This window comes from Physeter macrocephalus, chromosome 14 (genome assembly GCF_002837175.3).
Source record: "Physeter macrocephalus isolate SW-GA chromosome 14, ASM283717v5, whole genome shotgun sequence".
NCBI lineage: Eukaryota > Metazoa > Chordata > Mammalia > Artiodactyla > Physeteridae > Physeter > Physeter macrocephalus.
The window spans coordinates 111,568,861-111,584,862 of NC_041227.1; the positions used below are offsets into that span (position 1 = coordinate 111,568,861).

The 16,002-nt window shown below is 42.7% G+C and overlaps 2 pseudogenes; both read right to left on the minus strand.

Moving 5' to 3' along the window:
- Positions 1 to 1,066: 1,066 nt before the first annotated feature.
- Positions 1,067 to 11,623, minus strand: LOC112066574 (RAD52 motif-containing protein 1-like; annotated as a pseudogene).
- A 422-nt stretch (positions 11,624 to 12,045) lies between these two features.
- The window catches only part of LOC112061856 (leucine-rich repeat-containing protein 37A2-like), a 10,035-nt pseudogene continuing 6,078 nt past the window's right edge, over positions 12,046 to 16,002 (minus strand).

A 16,002-nucleotide genomic window follows, 5' to 3' on the forward strand; every position in this document is an offset into this window, starting at 1 on the left:
AGCTAGTGGGAAGCAGCCGCATGGCACAGGGAGATCAGCTAGGTGGTTTGTGACCACCTAGAAGGGTGGCATAGGGAGGGTGGGAGGGAGGTAGATGGAAGAGGGAAGAGATATGGGAACATAGGTATATGTATAACTGATTCACTTGGTTGTAAAGCAGAAACTAACACACCATTGTAAAGCAATTATACTCCAACAAAGATGTTAGAAAAAAAAATTGGCCTGTAGTTCCAACAACAACTTTGGCAAGCCGTCGATGCTGAGTTAGATGTTTCTTCGGGTTTGGGGGTGAAACAGTAAACTTCATTCGTTATGAGCTCTTATTAACTAGAGGTGGAACAAGTATTGCAAATGATTAGTGATCTTCAGCCTGATCTACACCTATGTGTTGAGTCTTACTTTTGTGTCGAGAAGGCAGAACCAACGGCTGATTCTGACGCCAGTCTAGCACTGGAACCGCCTCTGGGAGCTTTTGATGTTGGGTTTGCTTGTTATTCAGATCTTGATGTGGAACAGCAAACTGACCTGGCCCTGTAGGCAGCTCTCCAACCGAATCCGTGTCCGGGTATGGAAACTCAGTCTCAGTCAGCTCCTGATGAGGCGGGGACAACATCTGGACTGGAGACGAGGACGTCAAGTAATTAAAGCCCCCAGCTTCTGCCAGGCGTGTAAGGGCATGGGGCAATTCGGGAGGGGGATCTGAGGCGTGTGAAGACCAAGCCTCGGTCAGCCACGCGGGGTTGGGGGTCACCTGGAAGGGGTCCAGGGCCCACTCCGGAGGCTGAACTGCCTGGATGAAAAGCCACAGTCGTTGCCACGTGAGGAAGAGCCGTGGCAACCAAAGGCGCAGCCGGGGCATAACATGCAGCGGCTCCCATGCGCAGTGACACAGGCCAGTGAGGAGCCGGAGCCACATCCTGCGTCCGAGCTGAACCGTTATGCCAGCGCCGACGCGAGGGCTCACGTTATCAACCGCGCGCCCCTCCCCCGCGTAACGGCACACCCGTTATTTATGACATCTTTAGTTACGCCACCTTTATTAGGTTCGTGTGGAGATCCAATCCGCGCCACCAGAGTGGGCCTTTTTCCCAGAGTCCCCAGGGCGCAAGCCATCCTTCCCCTTGCAAAGGCGACAATTACCTCCTGCCGGGCCCTCTTCCCAACCCCCCAGCACTCCCTGGCCCCAAACAATGGGGCGGGATTTGGGCTGCAGACCCGAGTGGCCCCAAACTCCAGCAACCCAGGGGTGGAGGGGGGTTGGGAAGGATGCAGAACTCTCCGAGGAAACCACAGCACCTGGCATTCTGGGAAATTCAAAAGTGCTAGTCCAGTTCTAGCAATCTGAACTCTTCCTCCTCAAAGCTGAAGTCTGAGAGACATTCTTCCTCCCTTTGGCCTCACGGCTGACAAGAAAAGTAGCTGACCTGCAAAATGAGCACCAGTTAGGGTGGCGGGAGGGCAACACACCTTACAATTAGGCTAAAATGTTGCGTCTATATGTCCCTGCCACTCTCTCACTTTGTCACAGCAGCTCGGTGGTTTGTGACCACCTAGAGGGGTGGCATAGGGAGGGTGGGAGGGAGGGAGACGCAAGAGGGAAGAGATATGGGAACATATGTATATGTAGAACTGATTCACTTTGTTGTAAAGCAGAAACAAACACACGGTTGTAAAGAAATTATACTCCAATAAAGATGTTAAAAAAATTAAAAAAACATAACATAAAAATGTTGCCATTTCCTCCAAACTCTCTGTAGTCACGTCTCATTATTAAGTCACTACTCTATTATTAGGGATTACCACTGACTCAGTGATGACTCCAGAACTTCTTTAGGAGGGGTTTGGGGCAGATGAGCAATTCATTCTGGGAAAGAGAGTCTAAAACCAAGTGAATGGCCCTTTACATTAGCATGGGAAAACTTCCCCCACTCCACCTTGTCGCAAAAGAGCCATTAATCTAGAAAAAACTACAGTGTCACTTTTCAGAGGTCTTCCCTGTGTGCACACATGGAGAAGACACTTAGAATGTTAAAGTCAGCATGTTAAGTAATTTCCTTGAAATACTGTAACTAGCACCCAGTTTACTTTCTTCACAGTCTTTTTCATAATCTATTTAATTTTAGTCCTTTTTAATTGTCTGGTACACCTTTAACACCTAAACTCCAAGAGAGAAGGAGCTTCATCTTATTTCCAGTGCCTAGCACATAATGGTTTCTAAATGGAACTGATTGCAAGATTGGCCTCATTTAGGAATGGATCTCTTGTTATAATCAGGTTTCCCAAATCTTTAGTATCAATACGGAATCCTTTCCTCTCACATTTCACAGGAAGCTAGACTTCTTAAAGTCCAAACATGGATACGTTTGAAGTTTCCTTGACTGATTTAAATTGAATGAAAATAATTATTTTTGTACAGGAAAAACTTTCAAAATTTTTACTTTTTTGAGAACATAACCACCATTTCTTTCTCTACTTTGTTCCCTTCATAACAAACTTTGCAACATTGGGGTGAGTTAAATAATCAGAAATCTAGCCCCAAATTAAGCTCTCAATGACATGAAACACATTTTTTGCTCCTTTTTAATAAAAATCCCATATGCAGTACATTAATGTTTTCTTTTAGAAATTACATTGACAACTTAATCCCTAATTCGAGGCATCCATATAATTGATTTACAGAAAGGTTCTTCGGCAAAATATTTAACACAAGATATATATGTGATGCTGAGATCTGGGTAATATACCTTACTTGAAAGGCATGAATAGTTTTTAAACACTGTAGCGTAATCGCACTTAAGGCCATAGTTACTTTGTTCCCAAATCCCTGCAATTCTATTTGAGGGGAGTTCTAAAAGCCCTGTGTCTTCTCCTCTGTCCACAACTGTAGACGTACACTGATGGCCCTCAATCCTGCTCTCGAAACTTCAAATAAGGGGCCAGAGACAAGGCTCGGGACTTGGAAAAGTCCTAGAAATACCCTTCCTCAAAAGCAGTTTCAGAGTTTCACGTTGTCCTAAGGATGACAGAGCTGAGTAGACATGCCAAAGTCTTCCAAATCCTGCTGGTTGTTTTGAATTATGGCTACACTGGCTGTGTACCCCTTGAGTTTTTATCTCCACATACTTGAATTAAATCCTGTAGTTCCTCTTCGGTTCTAGCATCTGTGACCTCTTCACAGGGTCTCTATGCCACAGCTATTTTACCACTTTCTGAAATCAAGTTAACAAGGATCAATTCAGAAGTTTTCTTATTCTAAAACTTCCTGTATACAATGGTAGCACCCAATAATTAGACATTCTTCTGATTTCTAAAAGCAGAAAATAAGAGCATTTTCCTAGAAGTTCCCTCATCTGACACTTCAGTTTTTATCATAATTATTTGTGAAAAAAATATATAAGAAGTATCAACTTTGGTTCAAAAACCTTTATGATCTTAGAAATAAGAACTAAGGAATAATGACATAGGAATTAAAAGCTGTGGAAACAAAAATGTTCAATTAAATAGGAAGGCATTAGGTGGGGGTCAAAGTGAGTTCAAACCTGGGATAGATACCACTGGACTATAATAGATACTTCATATTAGAAGCAAGGCAAGTGCGTACTCCTTGGGACCAAAATTCTACTCCTTGGGACCACATACAATGAACAATGCTTTGGAGACAGAGACAGAGACAGAGAGCATTTGAACACTGTACTGGCAGAAACTGCCCATGTACCTTTTGGACAATATAGCTTTCCTCAAGGCAAGCTAGAGGCACCAGGCTTTTTGGTCTAAGGGGTTTTGAGTACATATAAGGAATACCTTGGCATATTAGGGACAAACAACCCAGGCATTTAGTTTGGTTCTTAAAGGTTGTTACCCAGATTTGACTGCTGATGGAGATTCTGCCTGATGACCAGGGAAGTCAAACTTCACTGGAAGCACTGCCCAGGCTGAAAGGCCAAAACCAATCCAGGATCAACTCTTACAAGCAAATAAGGTCTCTGACAACTTAGCTAGGATTTCTCAGTCTCTAAGCCTGCAGGGCTGTGAAGCAGGGGAGCAATTCTCTTCCGGGAATCTACTAATCATAAAGTTTCCTTTGGGCACAGCCCGTGACATTCTCACCGCTGTATAACTTGATAGGGAACACAATCAGTGCTATTCAGTAGCATGACCACTTTCAAGGCTCACAAAAACGTGGCCGATTATTATATAAGAATAATATTCACAAAATATATCAGAAATGAAAACTGAAATTAAACTGATTCAAAAACATAATCTAATAAACTCTTCAACAAGAAAACAACCATAGGGCTTCCCTGGTGGCGCCTGCCGATGCAGGGGACAGGGGTTCATGCCCCGGTCTGGGAAGATCCCACATGCCGTGGAGCGGCTGGGCCCGTGAGCCATGGCCAGTGAGCCTGTGCGTCGGGACCCTGTGCTCCGCAACGGGAAAGGCCACAAGAGTGAGTGGCCCGCATACCACAAAAAAAAAAAGAAAACAACAATAATAATAATGATCAATATATTTTGTCTGCTTACTATGTTTCAGGCATAGTTCTAAGCTTTCTACATTCATCATCTCATTTACTCTTACACTATCCTCCATTAGGTGATAAGCTGAATTACTAACCCTATTTGCAGATAAAGAAATTGCAGCTGAGAGATATTAAATACCTTCAAATGTCTCTGGCTGGAAAAACCTAAAATTGCAACAACAACAACAAAAAAATATAAGAGACAAAGTTAGAACTCAAACACAGGTGTCCAAGGCTTATAATCACAACCCTATTCTGTATGATAAGCAAGCAATTGAGGAAGAACTGGATCAAACACTTTCTGTGTGAACTGAGGCAAGTCATTCTACATCTAAACACTGGGGACAATAATATTTGCTGTCGTTTTTCTCATAAATGCCACAAAGAACAAATTTAAGACTGTTGCTGTGAAAGCATCTGGGGAATGAAAGAATATGTAATGTTTCAGATAACCATTATTTTCATCCAATTAACTTTTCAAATAAGTTTATTTGCTCACTGAAACTGAAGTACTTCAAGGACAATCGAAAAGGTCTTACCTAAAACCACAATCGGCAGTTTCTAGAATGCATCTGTCATAGCCTTCTGAATAGCAAGCTTCTGGGTTACCTTCCTTTTCATAAGGAATGATAATGACCCTAAATCCAACCAAAACAGATGAATTTAAAATGCCTATCTGAAGAACTGATTTCTAGGTTATATGTTTAAAGCTAAAAATGCATCTGTGATTCTTAGATCATTATCTTAATGATTAAGGGCAGGCACAAACTGGGGTACAGGTGAATGTCTCTGTTGTAGGTATACCCTGGCATGGCACATTTTTACTGCTCAGATCTATTCTGGAAGTTCCTAAAATACTCGATGGGAAATGCAAACCAAGAATGTGGTACAAATCTCATATTACTCACAGATTTCAAATGGACAAGCTGAGGCTACACTGCTACAGACCCTGCTCTCCTGTGCGTAAAGGGCTGGATTCATACAGTGAGATAGATTTGGTGATAGTGCAGATGATCTGGCCTCTCCTCAACCATCACACACTCAGGTGGATGGTGGATCCTCCTCCACTCCATTTGCTAAAAGCCCTGCCTCTGACTTAAAACCCTAAGCCTAAGTGCCATGAATTCTAGGACAAGACCCAGTACCAATCGGAATCCCCTTTCTAGGGATCTACATTTACTTCTTCTGCTAAGGCCCTTCTAGAGGAGGCAGAGGACTAACATTTACACAAGAGTTTATTTCAATCTTTAGACAATGATTTTGTTGGGAGAACTGAAGGCCAGAAGACATCTGTATTTGAAGGACTATTTTAGCACAAGACAAAGTATTAACCAAAAAAAAAAAAAAAACCTAACTAATTTTCCCTCCTCCTAAGCTTCTTGGCAGGCAGTCAGTTCTAAAATTCTAAAGTTTAAGGTGCTATCAGGTATTGCCTAAGATAAAAACCTATATTGTCAGGCAGAAAAATTCTGCCCAGGGTTTTAGTTGCTTAGCAAAGTGATGATGTATCTGAAAAGTTGAGTTTCAGAAAGAAAGGAAAAAAGAGAAATCCCACTCCCTCACCTCCCCCCCCACACACACATACTGGAAAACAGACCTTCCTCCAACTTATCCAAAGGTTCCTCGGCCATGCCAACTCCAGGACTCCTGCACTCGTGGGAGAGCAACACCACCTCTAAAGCACTAAAGAACTTCAGGCTTTGCTTCTGAAGTGGTGTCACAATATCTTCATTTTCCCTTTCTTCAATGTTAGGAAGATCCTGAAGCTGTTAGGATTTTGAATTAAAGGCTAGACTTCACAATATTCTGTTGTTAGAAATAGAAACTAAACTCCAGCAATCCCAGGTAATAGTTTAGGTATGCTATAAGTTCAAAATCAAGTGAGACTTGCAAATGACTGACTCGATATGGACAACTATTTTTTATTATGTACCATACAAATACTGGAGAAAATTATGGACACCACCATCCAAGTCATTGTGATTATCACTAATTCTCGGTGGCAGGCCAATGCTCAGATACTTCCATGTGGAAGCCTCTCACATCTCCTCCCCATAGCCCTGTTCTATTCTTCTCTCTAAAGTCTAGGAGTTCAATGTTGAAAGGAGTCTGGTTAGTCAAAGAAAATCTACAGAGTTTACCTTGATGATCCTTTTTGACCTCTGCTCTCTAAAGTCTAGGAGTTCAATGTTGAAAGGAGTCTGGTTAGTCAAAGAAAATCTACAGAGTTTACATTGATGATCCTTTTTGACCACCCATGGAAACCAAAGTAGTAATTTGCCAATTCTTGCATCTGGAGCTGTTTAGGGTAAGCGTATTATGTTGAACCGCCTTATGTCTGGTGCCGAGATGAACTTAAAGACATAAAAGAACTAAAAATATCACAACCCTACATAGAGACTTATTTTGGATATACCTGAGGTTTATCAATACCAATTTCATAGAGTGGTTGTGAAGATTAAGTAGGACATTTTAAGCAATGAGTTCACAGTGAGCCCTAAATAAATGTTATTTATTATTTTTAAGTCAGTACTTTTCTGCATCATTTCCAGGGTCCCTGATTAACCGGAAGGTTCCCTGACCTCTGGTGGTGGAAGTGATGATGAAAGCAAGCAAGGAAGCCCAGTAGAAGACTATTATGGGGCTGGGGGTAAGCAAAGGAAGTGAACTGTTTTAGTCGTCTCATCCTGTGGCTCCTGCTTGAGAATATGACCTGAAGAGGAGATAAGATGGACCTGCCACTGAAGTAGGACCTTAATCTGTAGCACCCCTCACCAACTTACTAACCCCTGTTAGAAGGGGGAATACGTATATCTCTATAAATGTAAATAAAGCAACCCAAAGAATTAGAGGTTCATCAGCATTAACAAGCTTCTCTGAGAGTGCAAATATTTCCAGTCTTAACTCTCTAAATAACTTACATATTACTGTGGATTTTTAACATCACTAGTTATTTCTTTAATGTCTATTTCCACTTTGAACAAGGTGTAGTATATAAATATAGTCATAAAATTCAAATAATACAAATAAAATCAAAGCTTTGTTAATTCTTATTGATTTGTTTGTGCATCTTCCTCTGTCACAAGTTTATGAGCTCCTTAAGTGCTTGAAGGAACCATATATTATTCTTTCCTTGTTACCAGAAACAAGCATAGATCTTGGCATATAATAGAGGAGTGACAGTCTGTTGACTGAGTGAATGAATGAGTACATAAGAAATGAAATTACTTTCTCCAACTGAAGCTGCCTGCTGGGAAGGAGACATGAAGACTAATTCTTAAATGTTGAGTGTCACATGGGAGGCTAGGCCCTGTACGGTGAGTCATAATGGAGTTGTCCTAGACAATTAGGAAGCTTCAGAAGGGCTCTGAGCCCCTGGGTAGTACAGACAGTTGACATCTGGGATAATCTTGCCACAGTTCTTGCTTACTCAGTGAATGAATGAGTACATAAGAAAATGAAATTACTTTCTCCCTGAAGCTGCCTGCTGGGAAGGAGAAATGAAGACTAATTTTTAAATGTTGAGTGTCGTATGAGAGGCTAGGCCCTGTACGGTGAGTCATAATGGAGCTGTCCTGGACAATTAGGAAGCTTCAGAAGGGCTCTGAGCCCCTGGGTAGTACAGACAGTTGACATCTGGGATAATCTTGCCACAGTTCTTGCTGGCAAACATTTCCCTTCGTGCTACTGAGAAAAACTCAGATACATTAGGCCTTTCCTTCATTTTATTTTAAGATGTTATTCTCTTTTCTGTATTTATAAAAAATACAGGGGAAAAAAGATAAGAAGTATGTATACTTGCCAATGAATAAAGGAACACATAATTGGAACTTCCCTGCTGGTGCAGTGGTTAAGACACCGTGTTCCCAGTGCAGGGGTCCTGGGTTCGATACCTGGTCAGGGAAGTAGGTCTCACATGCATGCTGCAACTAAGAGTTCGCATGCCACAGTTAAGGAGCCTGAAAGCCACAACTAAAGGAGCCTGCCTGCTGCAACTGGGGAGCCCATGTGCCTCAACTGGGGAGCCCTTGAGCCGCAAGTAAGGAGCCCGCCTGCTGCAACTAAGACCTGGTGCAACCAAATAAATAAATAAATAAAATTGAAAAAGAACGCATAATTAAAGTAGGTAAAAATTTCAGGGGTGTGGGTAGTAAACTAAGGCTCTGCATTAACTAAAGAAATCTACTACGAATGCCCTTTTCTCTCAACTCTATAGTGACTTGTAGAACATTTTCTTCATTACTCTATCAGTGACGGGCTTTATGCTGTGAAAATCACAGAACCTAAACTTATGCAATGGTCTTAATGTCCAATAAAGGAAAAGAACTCATTACTCACAACTGATACCAAGTAACTGTTTCATAATCTTTCCAGGACCATCTGTAATATCTGAGTGGTTATGTGAAATGGTCACTGTGTCTGCAAATTAAAGAATGTCTGGCACAAAATGATTTCAATCCCAGGGAGTAGACCCAGGATTGAAGAGGGTGTTAAACAGGGTACAGAAGTGGGAGGTAGTGTACCTGGAGTCACATCTGAGGAGAGTTCTCAGATTCAATAAAGGTGAAATCAGTGAGTAAAGAAATATGGGTGAGAATAGGCAGCAAGGTCAGTAGGAAGTAGCCAGAGCAAGAAGCCAATCAGAGAAGACACACAATTATAAAGTGAAAGGTCTGGGAAATGTAAGTCTCACTCACTTATTCAGAGGAATTGAAAAGGTCCTTGAAAAAGGAATGGTGGCTGAATGGAGGCACATCATGAATTGTTAATTCTGGGGAAGTAAAATTGGATGGCATGTTAATATGAAATCAGGTCTCTACAATGCATTAAAGGATATTTTAACCATTTTCTGGAATCTTAAGGGAGTTCTGAATAGGCATTTTCAGAGTGATGATGATGATGAAGCCTCCTTTGTGCTACATCTGACAAAAGTTTATCAAGCTCAGGACTCCCCTGCTGGCACAGTGGTTAAGAGTCTGCCTGCCAATGCAGGGGACACGGGTTCGATCCCTGGTTCGGGAAGATCCCACATGCCTCAGAGCAACTAAGCCCATGAGCCACAACTACTAAAACCCGTGTGCCTAGAACCCGTGCTCCGCAACAACAGAATTCATCGCGATGAGAAGCCCACGCACCGCAACGAAGAGCAACCACCACTCGGCGCAACTAGAAAAACCCGGCATGCAGCAACAAGACCAAACGCAGCCAAAAATAAATAAATTAATTAATTAATCAGCTCCCGGTCTTTGTGACCAACACTCTTATTGAAATCAGACCCCCACTCATTCAGAGTTTGAGCGGGCATGGGGACCTTCCGCTCTCGTGACCTAATAGTGTAACCAAAGTACCTAGTACTGTACCTGGTCCATAGCAGGTGCTCAGTAAACAGCAGCTGCCTCCTTCTCCTCATTAGTATCATTGTTATCAACTCTTTGGTGGTAAACACAGCTTATATTTCTCTGCATCCCTGTTGGAGTCTAATAATCTGGCCTCCAAATTTAACTCACACTTTTGGACGTGGGGCCTTGGGCCCTTGAGCAGGTTACCTACATCCTTTAAACCCTGTTTCCTATCTGTCAAACGAGGATAACAAGATATGCTTCCACTGACTGTTGGGCTAAATAAGACCATAAGATGCCTAACCCAGGGCTTGCCACCAAGCAAGCAAGTGGTAGATGTTAGCTGCTGCTGCTTCCTATTGTTAGTAGTATTAGTCATGCTCCTTAAACACAGTAAATGGGCTTCCCTGGTGGCGCAGTGGTTGAGAGTACGCCTGCCTATGCAGGGGACACGGGTTCGTGCCCCGGTCCGGGAAGATCCCACATGCCGCGGAGCGGCTGGGCCCGTGAGCCATGCCCGCTGAGCCTGCGCGTCCGGAGCCTGTGCTCTGCAACGGGAGAGGCCACATCAGTGAGAGGCCCACATACCGCAAAAAAAAAAAACAAAAAAACAAAAAAAAAAACTTTATGGGCTTCCCTGGTGGCGCAGTGGTTGGGAGTCCGCCCGCCGATTCAGGAAATACGGGTTCGTGCCCCGGTCCGGTAAGATCCCACATGCCGCAGAGCGGCTGGGCCCGTGAGCCATGGCCCTGAGCCTGCGTGTCCGGAGCCTGTGCTCAGCGACGGGAGAGGCCACAACAGTGAGAGGCCCGCGTACCGCAAAAAAACAAAAAAAAAAACACAGTAAAGACTTGTTGGCTCACTGAAGTCACCACCCAGAGAAAAACCCTTGTTTTTCATTCTCAGTAAGAAACTTTGGGAGGTGACTTGGGCAGGCACTGAGAGAACAGATGTCTCTCATGCAGCATCAGCAAACAAATAAATCGGAAGCACTGATGGGCCTTTCACTTTGCTTGGAACCCCACCCAACCGGCAGAATCTGCTGGGCGATCTCCCAGGCCCACGGATCCTCTGGGGGACCTTGTGCTATCACCCCATGGCTTGTACCCTACTTCACCTCATATTACTAAACCACCAGATCTATCTGTGGTCATTTTGGTAGATTATCAAATCTCATTCATCCAGAATTTCTTTTACTCATTAATGTATTTAACTCTCACTGACTTAATAAATGTGATTAATGACTTTCTTTGCAGGAGTGGAAGAGCCTTTGCACCTTCCGCAGGAGGCACTGTCATTATATAATCACTTGGAATCATGCAGCCCTGGGTCTGTGCTGGGTGAGGCAGGAGCTGGGTAGGTTTGGTGCTGGGCTGAGCTGGAGGGAGCCGAGCAGCACACAGCTGACCCGCAGTGGGGTCAGGAGAGGCCAGGGCCTGAGGAGGGCCTTCTTGGGCAATGGCTGCTCTCACATATTCTTCTTTACCCTGTCTTTCTGGCACCTCCCTGCTAGTTATCCAAGGGTTGGGATTTTTTTTAGAGAAAAAAAACAACCCAATGAGAATTTTCCACCAGCTTGAAATGGTGGAGAACCCCCTACCAAGACAGAGTACACATTTGTACATGAGTTTGAGAACTTGGGAGAACTTGGCTCCACAGTGGACAGAGGCCCAGTGATCCAAATCTTCTGGCAACCCCAATGGCCATACGAGAAGGGCCAGAAGTAGATGATCCATGATCCTCTATGGGCAGGAGGTCGAGCATGTTGTAAATAACTGGTACTTGATGAACCAGGAGAGAGAGAACCAGAATAAATTGTTATTTGATTTAATGATCTAGGCCCCTTGAGGATGGTATGTTTTGCAGTTCCCAGGGACTGATAATACTGGGGAAACAAGGGAGGGAAGCCCCTCTTCATCCTTCTACATATCCTCCTTTGCCCACATTTCCCCTTCTGGAAGTACTGGCTACCATGAGGGATTCTAGTTTTAGCTCTGCTTCTTATGCAGGCCCTTGTTATTGGTATATAAATATTCAACTATTTACATTCAAATTCCTTACCACATGGTTAGACTTGGTTATGAATTTATACATTTTAATATGAGAAAAATAAGTATTTTACAAGCAATGCTGAGAAGCCAATATTAGAAAATAAAATTTGGAGGTGGCCTGAGACAGAACAGGGATCACTCTGTGGCAGTCTCATGTGCTGTCTCACTTTCCTCACCCGCACTCTTTTTCAACCCAATATGCATCCCGAAGCTTCTCTGCTGGGGCTTTGATGACTTCCCTGGGGTAAGAAGAATAATGACAATGCTTTTACTTTTGAAAGGAACAATTACAGTTTTCAATATTTCCTCATTTTAGATGAGAATATTAAATTGTTCCCTATCATTTACCCTGCATCCTTATAGAATATCTCATCCTCATCAGAAGACTCCCTGCCGTGTAGCTTTTGTGCCATGTTTTCATTGTGTGTGGCGTTGAGAGGCCTATACATATCCCTAAGCCAAAGTGGCTGCCTTCTCCCGAAAAAGCCCTCCTAGAACACAGAAAGGGAAATATAAATTCGGCACCTTCCCTGCTTTCTCTGGCCACAGTACTTTATCCTCCTCAAATTTACCTGACTCTCACTTTCCCTTGAGCTTCTCTTATGCAGCAGAAATAGAAAAATCCCCTTGGAGGAAAACACACACAGTTAGTGTTACATGTCATTTTTCATCTCTCTCACAATGTGTTATCTCTGGTCTTATTAGGACTAAATGGGTACCTCAGTCCATAATCACAATGAGCAAAATCACCACAGACCCGGGATCTTCAAAATCATTCCATGCATGCTGGCCGTCCAGAAGTTCTCTGTGTCTGTCCAAAATGGACCTCCAGTGTCTCTGGGTAGATCTTTGCATGTGGCTTAGCATGGAGTATAGGCAGTATTTTCAGCCCCGTTCACCCTTCTTGGCCCTTGGCCAAGTGCCCTCGTGCAGTGAAAACACTGCACAACGGCGCTGGGAAGAAACACGTTACTCTCTAGAGGCGCTTCACACTAGTCCACTTCAGACTTGGTCGCACATGCAGCATTTGCTGGAGGGGTGGGTGTGGGGAGAAGGTGCTTTTATTTTCCTGGCTGCTCTATCCTATAAGTTGAATCACACCAAGTAGACACCTGAACGCAAGGAGCAAAGTCATCTGTAGCGCTCTGACTTCACACTGCAGGTTGTCACTGAGGTGTCAGTCAATTGTGAAATCCGTTTAAAGGCCATGACCAGCAGGGAAACAAAATACTCTTTTTGAATACAAATAGAATAGAAAAAAATCAGAGTGCACAATAAGTTTGTTTCAGAAACTACTTATGTCCATATAGTGTGTGTCTACTGAATAGTGACATAAAACGTAGCTCACAGCCCAAGCACAGTGTGATCAGTAGAGAAGACCTCAGTGGAAAGGGACCATCTTCTTTTTGATAAACACTAGCAGTATGAACATGGGGCAAGATATTTCCCCTTTCTCTTTCTCCATTTCCGTATTATAAAAGGAAGAGGCAAACTACTGTCTAAAGTTTCTCCTGGTTAAAATTCTATGAGGTTTGCATAAAGGGAATAGAGAGTAGGGACCTGAAAAACAGTAGGATGAGAAGGGAAGTTTTCTTGCCACTCTACAGGAGCGACTAATATGTTCTACCTTTGGTCAGCTTTGAGTGAGGCCAGCCCCTAAATCCCCAACCATGTGGCCCTCCCTACCCCAGAGCCTCCTACAAGGCCTCTGGCCTGGCCTGATGCCTAGGAACCAGGCATCAGGCCAGCAGGAAAAGGTACAACCAAAACCCTCACCCCGTCCACCCTCTTTCCTTAAAGGACTAGTGAAAGCAGATGAATCTGTGCCAGTCCTGTTCTAACTCAGCTTGGGCTGGGGAGCTAATTCTGCTGATAAATAAATTAGGGTAAATCATTAGGGTAATTAAACATTCTTCCTGCCTTTGGTGAGGAAATTGAAATAGATGAGTTCTAAGTTCTCCTCTAGTTGTAAAATTCTGCTTTAAAAGACCAATATTTACCTTCTGCTTCTTGTTTTATCTTCCTCTTTTGCATTTCTATGAGGCTAAATCTGTTCTGAGAGAAAACATGATGATCAGTAACAATTACAACTATTTCCAAATCCTTATTCATTCCTTTTTACTTTAAATCTTACCTACCCAATGAGATGGTAACTTTTTGAAGGAAAGGAATTCTACCCTGTTTAAGAATCCTTTGACTCTTCCACAGTACCTAACTTAGGGTCTTGCATGCAGCTGGCGATATATTTTATTGACTGTTTTAGATAACGTTCAAGAGATAATTCCTAATAAAAACTCTTAGAAGTAGGAAAAGAAAATAAAAGTATCTAACAGAAACCTAAGCATTGTTTTAAAGTCAAGAACAAGAGTAGGATGCCCATCATTACTGCTACTATTGATCATTGTGGAGGAGGTCTTAATCAGTACAATAAGAAAAACGAAGTATTGGAAAGGAAGAGACAAACATATTTGCATGTGAAATGAGGGACCTAAAAAGACCAAAAGAATCAACCGAAACTTTTTTGGAAGTAACATGAGTAAGATGGCTCCATACATAAGCCTCAATAGCCTTCCCATATAACACAAATAACTAACTAAAAACAGAAGAAACATCCCATTTACTATATCAATAAAAATGCATAAACTACCTAGGAATAAACTTCACCAAAAATTTGTAAGACCTATGTGATGAAAATATTAAAACTTTTCTGAAGGACATTAAGAAGTACTTACATGGCAAGAGATACCATGCTCCTAGAATGTTGTAAAGAGGTCAATTCTCCTCAAATTAACCTAAAAATTCAACACAATCCATTTATATCCAAAATAATTTTTAAATAAAACCGGGCCAGCTGACATTTGGTAGAGAATATATGTAAGAATAGTTATGAAAAGTATGAAAAAGGAGGTCAAGGAGTAGGACCTTGCCCTACCACATATAAAATATATTATAGAGCAACTGGAATTAAGCAGTGTGATATTGGTACCGGTACAGGACAAGATAACTGGATGACAGAATAAAGTCCAGATGAAGACAGTATATTAGACCAGGGAAGAAGGAATAAACCATTAGTGAAAGATTCGAAAACAATTAGATCTTCATGTAGGTGGAAAAAGTTAGATCCCCTACTTCAACCACACTAAAAAACAAATACAACAAATTCTAGACAGATTATAAAAGTACTTGAAGAAAATATTAGAGAGCTTGTCATATAAGTGGGGAGAGGAAATAACGGTTAGGACTCCTCGCTTTCACTGCCGAGGGTACAGGTTCAATCCCTACTTGGGGAACTAAGATTCCACAGGCCAAACAAAACAAATCAAAACGAAACAAATGCAAGGTTAAACTACATAGAAGTTAAAAACAATAAAAAGGGGACTTTACAGAAATTCTAAAAAAGCAAAAGGCCATATGCCACCTGGAGATGGAGAGGGTACAGTCTGGGCAACGGGCAATGACTAGCAAGCTGACCCCATGCTAGTCCCCAGCCTCCTAGGCTCAGAAATCATACTCTTCCTCACCAAGAGAGGACTCAGGTCTTCCTGTGGTGGCAGTCTCACTCTATCAATATCACAGGATGGATCAAAAATCAGAAAGCCAAATTATTACTTGACAATGAGAAATACATCTGTTCTACACAGAGGGCATCTGTGTCTACACAAAAGAGAATTACCTTCTGTGGAGACGGGCTTCCGTGGCACACTAAAGCACAATCACACAATCGAAGGCTACTAGGTGAGAACAGAATTAGAAAAGGAATCAGCTGAATGCAGAATTTAATGGGAAGGCCTGAGGTAGCTGGATGCATCCATCTCAACAGGCACAGCCTGGCTAGTGGGCCTGACTCTTCAGTTAAGCTGCCTAAGGTGCCATCTCTACTCTCGGGCAATGTGAGGATGGGCACTGCCCATGCTGACCCCTCCTCACCTTTTCTATGCTTTCACCACTGACCAACCCTCCTGCAGATACACACATTTCTCTTTAGAAGTTAGTACATCATGTCAGGTTTTATTCAAGTCTGATAGGCCAGGAAGCCATTGGTCCTTACACATCTCTGCTCAGCTCCATGATGTGCTAACCTTGGTGTTTCTC